Below are 9,048 nucleotides of genomic sequence, written 5' to 3' on the forward strand. Positions count from 1 at the left end.
TTAGACTCCAGAAAACCAAATAACCCTATTAAAAAATGGGGTACAGAGCTAAACAAAGAATTTTCACCTGAAGAACTTCGGATGGCTGAGAAGCATCTTAAAAAATGCTCAACTTCATTAGTCATCAGGGAAATGCAAATCAAAACAATCCTGAGATTTCACCTTACACCAGTCAGAATGGCTAAGATTAAAAATTCAGGAGACAGCAGGTGTTGGAGAGGGTGTGGAGAAAGAGGAACACTCCTCCACTGCTGGTGGGGCTGCAAATTGGTGCAACCACTCTGGAAATCAGTCTGGCAGTTCCTCAGAAAACTGGGCACCTCACTTCCGGAGGGCCCTGCTATACCACTCCTGGGCATATACCCAGAGGATTCCCCAGCATGTAATAAGGATACGTGCTCCACTATGTTCATAGCAGCCTTATTTATAATAGCCAGAAGCTGGAAAGAACCCAGGTATCCCTCAACCGAAGAATGGATGTAAAAAAATGTGGTATATCTACACAATGGAGTACTATTCAGCCATTAGAAATGGATGGAGTTGGAGAACATCATACTAAGTGAGATAACACAGTCTCAAAAGATCAATCATGGTATACACTCACTAATAAGTAGATATTAGCCTAAAAAATTGGAATACCCAAAACATAATCCACACATCAAATGAGGTACAAGAAGCACAGAGGAGTGGCCCCTGGTTCTGGAAAGATTCAGTGTAGCAGTATAGGGCAAAACCAAAACAGGGAAGTGGGAAGGGGTGGATGCGAGAACAGGGGGAGGGAAGGGACTTATGTGACTTTCGGGGAGTGGGGGGGCCTGAAAAGGGGAAATCATTTGTAATGTAAATAAAAAATATATCAAATACAAAAAAATTACAAAAAAAAAGACACAAAGTGGGGAAAAAAAAAAGAAACAACATCTTCACTGGGCCACAGCAGCCCTTGGCCCACAGACATGTTCACAATTGATTCCAGTGTGCTCCAAGGACCCGGTCTCCAGTTACAGGTTTTGTAATCATATTGATCAGGAAAACTTGGGAGTAGCTCACGCATACCAAGAAAAAGTATCAAGACTCACAATGGGGGGCAACAGCTAGTGGAAAGGGTTGGGGCTTTGCTTAAGTGATGGGAATTATGGGATAATGCTTCTCTCCACTGAACCAAAAGCAAAGCAGCAAGAAATTCTTGTCAGGAAATTTGCAGCTTCTTCTTCTTCTTCTTCTTCTTCTTCTTCTTCTTCTTCTTCTTCTTCTTCTTCTTCTTCTTCTTCTTCTTCTTCTTCCTTTCTTCTCCTCCTCCTCCTCCTTTTCCTTCTTCTCCTTCTCTTCCTCCTCCTCCTTTAAATTATCTTTAATCTTTTTTTTTTATAGTCCAATCTTTATCCCCCTCCCAGTCTGCTCTCTGACAGTTCCTTATACCATTCCTCCTCCCCGGGCTCCAAGAGGATGTCCCTACCCCACCAGGCCTCCCACTCCCCAGGGCCTCAAGTCTCTCAAGGGTTAGATGCATCTTCTCTCACTGAGACCAGACCAAGCAGTCCTCTGCTGTGTAGGTGTCGAGGGCCTCACACCAGCTGGTGTGTGCTGCCTGTGTTGGTGGCTCAGTGTCTGAGAGATCTCGGAGGTCCAGGTCTCGGAGTCTTCCTTTGGGGTCGCCCTCCTTCTCAGCTTCTTCCAGCCTTTCCCTAATTCAACTACAAGGGTCCCTGGCTTCTGTCCGTTGTTTGGATGAAGCTATCTATATCTGATGCTTTCAGCTGCTTGTTGGGCCTCTTGGAGGGCAGCCATGCTAGGCTCCTGTCTGTAATCACACCATACCATCAGCAATAGTGTCAGGCCTTGGAGCCTCCCCTTGAGATGGATCCCAAGTTGGGCTAGTCACTGGACCTCTCTTCCCTCAGTCTCTTCCCCATTTTTGTTCCTACAGTTCTTTTAGACAGGAGCAATTCTGGGTCAGAGTTTTTGACTGTGGAGGGCAAACCCATCCCTTACTTGATGCCCCATCTTTCTACTGGAGGTGGATGCTACAAGTTCCCTCTCTCCACTGTAGGGCATTTTATCTAAATGCCCCCCCCCCCCAGACCTGAGAGTCTCTCACCGCTCAGGTCTCTGCTACATTCTAGAGGGTGCCCCCCACTTCCTACCTCCCAAGGTTGCTTGTTTAGACTCTGCTGCCCTCAGGGATTTAGTGCTGTACCCCTCTCCTGTCAATATCTGATCATGTTCCCCGTTTCCCCTCCCTGCCCCTCTCCCACCCAGGTCCCTCCCTCCCTCTGTCCCGGCGATTGCTTTCTTCTCCCTCCCAAGTGGGATCGATCCAAGCATCCTGACTTGGGTCCTTCAGCTTGTTAACCTTCTTGAGTTCTAGGGATTGTATCCTGGGTATCCTGGGTATTTTTGGCTAATATCCACTCATTAGTGAGCACATACCATGCCTTTCCTTTTGGGTCTGAGTTACCTCACTCAGGATGATATTTTCCAATTCCATCCACTTGCCTGCCAAACTCATGATGTCCTCATTCTTAATAGCTGCATAGTATTCCATTGTGTAAAAGAACCACATTGTCTGTATCCATTCTTCTGTTGTGGAACATCTGGGTTGTTTCCAGTGTCTGGCTATCACAGATGAGGCCGCTATGAACATAGTGGAGCACGTGCCCCTGTGGCAGGCAAACACTTATATACATAAAATATAAATAAGCATTTTAAAGCTTGTTTTCAAAAAAGGAGACAGTACATTTTGTAACCGATACGATAGAACTTTGGGAAAACATTCGCCTGCTAGGAGGGCTTAGAGATAGTTTTCCAGTGCTTCAAAACATCTCTATGAATTTTAGTCTTGTTGAAAGAAAAAAAAAAACATATAGTGAAGCTAGGACCTTGAACATCCTAGATGGTAGTAACATGTTCTCAGGTAGATTTATTTCCAATTTTCTGAGATCCACCTGTATGTCTAAGTGTTTGCCTGCATGTGTGTATGTGCGCCATGTCCATGCCTGGTGTTTACAGAGGCCAGAAGAGGTGATTGAATTCCCTGGAACCGTAGTTATATATGATTAGGAGCCACCATGTGGGTACTGGGAGCTACCATGTGGTAGCCCTGCTCCCCCCCCCCCCCCAGACAGGGTTTCTCTGTATAGCCCTGGCTGTCCTGGAACTTGCTCTGTAGACCAGGCTGACCTTGAATTCAGAAATCCACCTGCCTCTGCCTCCCAAGTGCTAGGATCAAAGGCGTGCGCCACCACTGCCCTGGTCTTGAATTTTGATGCTAATTCCACTCCTGGGAGGGGCTGCAGAGGAGGAGTTAATCGCATACACAGGAGCCTTAACTTTTCAAATAAAGGCTAGAGCTGGTGATTGGGCAGGAGGAGGGAAGCGGGCGCTGAAAAGTTGGGGAGAGAAGGGAGAGAAGAGGAGAGAGGAATGACTGAGGAAGTGGAGATGGAAGGAAGATGGAGTAGAAGCCCTTTGCTTGGAGAAACCGCAAGTTATACGGGATCTCACAGATGGGAAACAGAAGTGCAGTGGTAGACCTGGGTGTGTAGCTTGTATTCCTATTCATTGAGTTGTGTTTTCTTTGATCGGGCCTTTTTGGGTAGGAAATTTATGGCAACAGCTGGGAACTGAACCCCAAAACCTCTCTAAGGGCAACAAAGGTGCTTTTTATTCATTCATTCATTCATTCATTCATTCATTTATTTTTGTTTTTATTTATTTATTTTTAACCACTGAACTGTCTCTCTAGCCACTTTGTGCTTCTGTTTTGAATGTGGAGCACTAGGGGGATAAAATAGTGAAATTTTAAAGTAGTCTTGTGTGGTGGTTTGAATATGCTGGGCCCATAGGGAGTGGTACTGTCAGGAGGTGTGACCTTCTCAGAGGAAGTGTGTCCCTGTGGGGGTGGGCTTCGGAGACTGCCTCGTATGCTCAGGTTCCACGCATAGTGAAAGAGATCTTTCTCCTCGTTGCCCGAGGAAGCCAGTCTTCTGGTTGCCTTTAGAAGAAGATGCAGAGCTCTTAGCTCCTTCTTCAGCACCATGCCTACCTGCATGCTGCCATGCGTCCCACAATGATGATAATGGTCTGAACCTCTAAGACTGTAAACCAGTCCCAATTAAATGTTCTCCTTTATACTTTATAAGAGTTGCCTTGGTCATGGTGTCTTCACAGCAAATGAAACCTTAACTGAGACATTTTGTCTCTTTAAACAAATGGTCTTCACAGATTAGTCTTTGTTTAGTTGAATGAAAAAGATGTAATGTTCTGAGGTGAGCGTTAGATTGGTCAACAATCTGTGCAACTTTGGGAAAGACTTGATGGTGGCAACAGAAAGTCACATGGTCAGAAAAGCTGGTATCAGGTGGACAGCCTGCTCTGATGGAGACACAGCAGCCTGGAGACTAAATGTATTTGTTCTATATAGCTGAAGAAGATGGTGGGTTTGCTAATTTTAGTCGTGGGCCTCTGTAGGGGAGTAGTCTCAGGTTGCAGTCATCTGGGAGGAGTGTAGAGAAAAATCTCTTATAAGCATCACCTGCCAATTGAAAAGCTTATGGCCAATAAGCTGAGGCAGAAAATAGAATTGGGTCATCTGGCAGGGATAGAGAGAATTCTGGGAAATGGTCAAACATTTATTAATAAATCATTAGCCTCAGAGTCATTATTTCTGGAAATTAAGTGGCTGGGAAGGAAAAGTTAGTTTTGTTTTTTGTTTTCAAAGGAGGAAGCTGTGGTTGATGCTTTCTGCATAAAGTCAACATTCATACTTGGAGTAAGGGCCTTGTCATTTTCCTGAGTTTGACCCAGGGAAGGTCTTGCCATTCCCGTGGGTCTGAGGTACTGGGGTCCCTGATGTGGCTGTGAGCAGGCCTCAAATGCTCACCCACACAGGGTGCACTCACTCCCTAACCCTGATGAATGCTACACAAGAGATATATAAAACTGTTTCTGAATGAAAGTAAAAAGTCATGCCAGTCCAATCTAACTCAGTACCTTGTTCAGCTAGTTATTTGGAGATGCAGAGTCACTCAGTAATAGAAGACACATCATCAACTGTCACTGCGAGTTGATATATTCTCTGAATATATATCAAGGAAGATATATTTTTCTGCCTTTTGTTAGATGCTAATTGGGATTAATATCACAGAAGACACGGTTTCAGGCTTGTATGTTCTTACATAGCCTGAAACAGTATCACAAAATAAATGATCTTCACAGATTAGTTTTTATGTTGAATTGAAAGGATGTAATGTCCTAAGATAAGTGTCTGAAGACATTTGTACTTATTGTCTTGTCTAGAACATTGAAGATTTGTTCTCTGTGATACAGAGAGTGGGTGTGTGTCACGCACATGCTAAGCCAGAATATATACTCATCTTACCACTGTGAGAGGTCTCTTTCCAGTTGAGATATTCTTTTATTTACAGTACGAAATTATAGATAGAACCATCTTGTTAGAACTATGGTGATCTAGTTCATCTAAAGTTTAGTGCTAGGTTAAGATGAGATGAAACGGTGACTTTTCTACCATGCAGACATGGTATTTTTGAAGATATCCCCAAATATCTCTAATCCTATGTGACTTACTGTAGTGTGGCTTTGATACACAACTTTCTTCCTATCAAAAGGTGAAGCGAATGTCCTTGAATTTGGATAAGCCCTATCGGTACTTTGGCCAGCATAATATAATGCTGGTCCTTGCGGTAGTCATTAATTGTATTTGTTATCACCCTTGGTTATTAAGAAACTATTCCTGTTCTGTGCTTTTGCTTTTTTCCAGAGCCAACATGCTATGAAAAACTAAAGTCACACAGAATTTTTCTTTTGTCAACTTGACACAAGCTAAAGTCACTTTGTAAGAGGGAACTTCAGTTGAGAAAATACCCCTACTAGATTAGCTTAAAAGCAAGAGGGTGGGCCATTTTCTTTTTCTTTCTTTCTTTCTTTCTTTCTTTCTTTCTTTCTTTCTTTCTTTCTTTCTTTCTTTCTTTCTTTCTTTCTTTCTTTCTTCCTTCCTTCCTTCCTTCCTTTCTTTTTTTCTTTGTAAAGTACAAACTATGTTTTTCTTTTAAATATTTATTTACTTATTTTATGTGAGTATATTGTGGCTATCTTAAGACACACCAGAAGAGAGCATCAGATCTCCATTACAGATGGTTGTGAGCCACCATGTGATTGCTGGGAATTGAACTCAGGACTTCTGGAAGAACAGTCAGTGCTCTTAACCGCTGAGCCATCTCTCCAGCCCCAACCATTTTCTTGATGAGAGATTGCTGTGGAGGCCCAGCCTACCTGGGACAGTGCTGTCACCTGGGGCCATAGTCGTGGATGGTATAAGAAAGCAGGCTGAGGAAATCAGAGACAGGAAGCTGGTAAGCAGCTCCTCCAGGGCCTCTGCTTCAGTTCCCGCCTCCAGGTTCCTGCTCTGAGGCACTGCCCTAAATTCCCTCAGTGATGTATTGTGATCTCATTAAGAGGTGTAAAGAGAGTCGTTCTGCTCCATGTACAGGGTGGCGGGGTAGGAAGTACCAATCCTATTCAAAGCCCTACAGGCAGCTAAGGAAGACAGACAGCAGAAGAATTAGTCTTCCCTAGGGAAAAACACATCAGTTGGTTGTGAAATACTAAATGGCCAGCCCGGGGAAAACATACAAATAACGGTAACGGTATAGAGACTGACCAGGTCGATCTTAGGTAGTCAGTCTTTTGTTTCTGGCTCCACCGATTTGGAAAACAGGATGATTATGTGCTTGCTTTCTTTCTTTCTTTCTTTCTTTCTTTCTTTCTTTCTTTCTTTCTTTCTTTCTTTCTTTCTTTCTTTCTTTCTTTCTTTCTTTCTTTCTTTCTTTTCTTTCTTTTCTTTCTTTCTTTTCTTTCTTTTCTTTCTTTTTTTGTTTTTTGCTTTTTTTGGATTTGTTTTTTTCAAGACAGGGTTTCTCTGTGTAGCCCTGGCTGTCCTGTAACTCACTCTACAGACCAGGCTGGCCTCGAACTCAGAAATCCGCCTGCCTCTACCTCCCAGAGTGTTGGGATCACAGGCGTGCGCCACCACCGCCCAGCAGGTGCTTTCTTTTTCTTTTTTAATTAATTAGTTAGTTAATTAATTAATTAACCACTTTTTTGTAAGAACAATCTTTTATTGGGGGAGGGTTCATCAATCCTTCTTGGCCGCAGCCTTCCTCATGGCTGCAGCACGCTGCTGTGCCTGTGGCCCCGGCTGTGTCTCGGCTTGTTGACCATCATCGTCACCTGTGGCCCTTGTTGAGGCCCACGGCCATGGGGTAGCACAGGGCCATGGCTGCTGCTCTCCCACAGCAGCCAGGACAGCAAGCAATATTTATTATATGGAAGTTCACTGTAGCTGTCTTCAGACACACCAGAAGAGGGCGTCAGATTTCATTACGGATGGTTGTGAGTCACCATGGTTGCTTGAATTTGAACTCAGGACCTTCGGAGGAACAGTCAGTGCTCTTAACCGCTGAGCCATCTCCAGCCTCGATTATGTGCTTTCATTCACACTGGGGCAGCTTTGTACACCGTGGGCTAGCACCTTATCCACCGAGTAGTAGTTCATGTTAAAAATAATAACCAAAAATGTCTTTGATAAGCAAGACTATAGGAAGAATGATTACTTTTTTACGGCAAGATTCTTAAAAAGTTTCATATGAAACCAGGGAAATGTCTCTGAGAATTACGAAGTTTTCTGTGACCTTCGCTGAACTGAAGGTGACTTTGTTTCACAGAGTACCCACAAAACAGAGCCTTGACAGAAGTGACACCCCAATAGCTCCCGGGCTTGAGTCCTTGTTTTTCAGGTTTTGCCTTCTTGTCCTTAGGCTATATGAGGCACTCATGTAGAACTGTACAGCAAGTTTCTCCTCTCTACACCAAGGCTGGAGACAATAGTTCATGTAAGACTTACTGAAACCAAACAACATGGCCAGTTATCAGGTTCTCTAAAGCCCAGGAGATAGAGGATCCCTTTGAAAGGAAACCGTGCTAACTGACAAGTGTCCCTTCCCAATCCCGCCTTGGAATCCTCAAGCAGTTCCTGCCTTTTAGCCTCTGTAATTCAGTATATTCATTAGTTGTCTGCAGGTCTTTACAACTGTGCCTCCATTACACCTTTCTGTGCAGTCATCTTTTTTACTGTCAGTGAGATTTTTAGTCTTGTCAACATCTTTTTTATTGTTTCTCATCTTCCTGGTTGTGTTTTTACTGAACACATGTCCGCAACTTCTTGTAACTCCTTCCCTCTCGACCCTTACATTTGAAAAACTATGTTTTTGTTGCGTTTTGTTTTTTTATTTATTTATTAATATTTATTATTTACATTGGTGTTCTGCCTGCATATGCGTCTGTGTGAGGATGTCAGATCTTGGAGTTATAGACAGTTGTAAGATGCCATGTGGGTTCTGGGATTTGAACCTGAGTTCTCTGGAACAGTAATCACGCTTTTAGCTTTTAACCACTGGGCCATTAAATCTGTTTTTGTTGTTGTTGTTGTTTTTTGTTTGTTTGTTTTTGTGACATGGTTTCTCTGTGTAGCCCTGGTTGCCCTGAATCTTGCTCAGTAGATGGGACTGACATTGAACTCAGAGATCTGCCTGCCTCTGCTTCCTGAGTGCAGGGATTAAAGGGATGTACCACTATGGCCTGGGTGAAAAATGTATTATTTTACATTTTTATTTTTTTTAAAGTTTATGTGTTTGTCCACATGAGGAGATGACAAGTATGTACAGGTGTTCATAGAGGCCAGAAGAGGATGTCAGATCCCCTGCAGCTATTTATACATAGTTGTTATCTGACAAGTGTATGTTCTGGAAACTGAACCTGGGTCCTTTGGAAAAGCAAGAAGCACTTTCCACTGCTGAGCTATCTCTTCAGCTCCTGAAAGAGATATTAAAGCCAGAGGGAAAGGACGTTGATTGGTCAGGCCAGTCTAAATCTCTCAGCCTTCTAGAATAGGTCTTTTCTGCTTCTACCCTGAGAAGATGAAGACATCACTACTGGCCTAGTTTGTAGAACTAAAATGGTCTGGATCGAAGATCC

The sequence above is a fragment of the Apodemus sylvaticus genome, chromosome 23, assembly GCF_947179515.1.
Source record: "Apodemus sylvaticus chromosome 23, mApoSyl1.1, whole genome shotgun sequence".
Classification (NCBI taxonomy): domain Eukaryota; kingdom Metazoa; phylum Chordata; class Mammalia; order Rodentia; family Muridae; genus Apodemus; species Apodemus sylvaticus.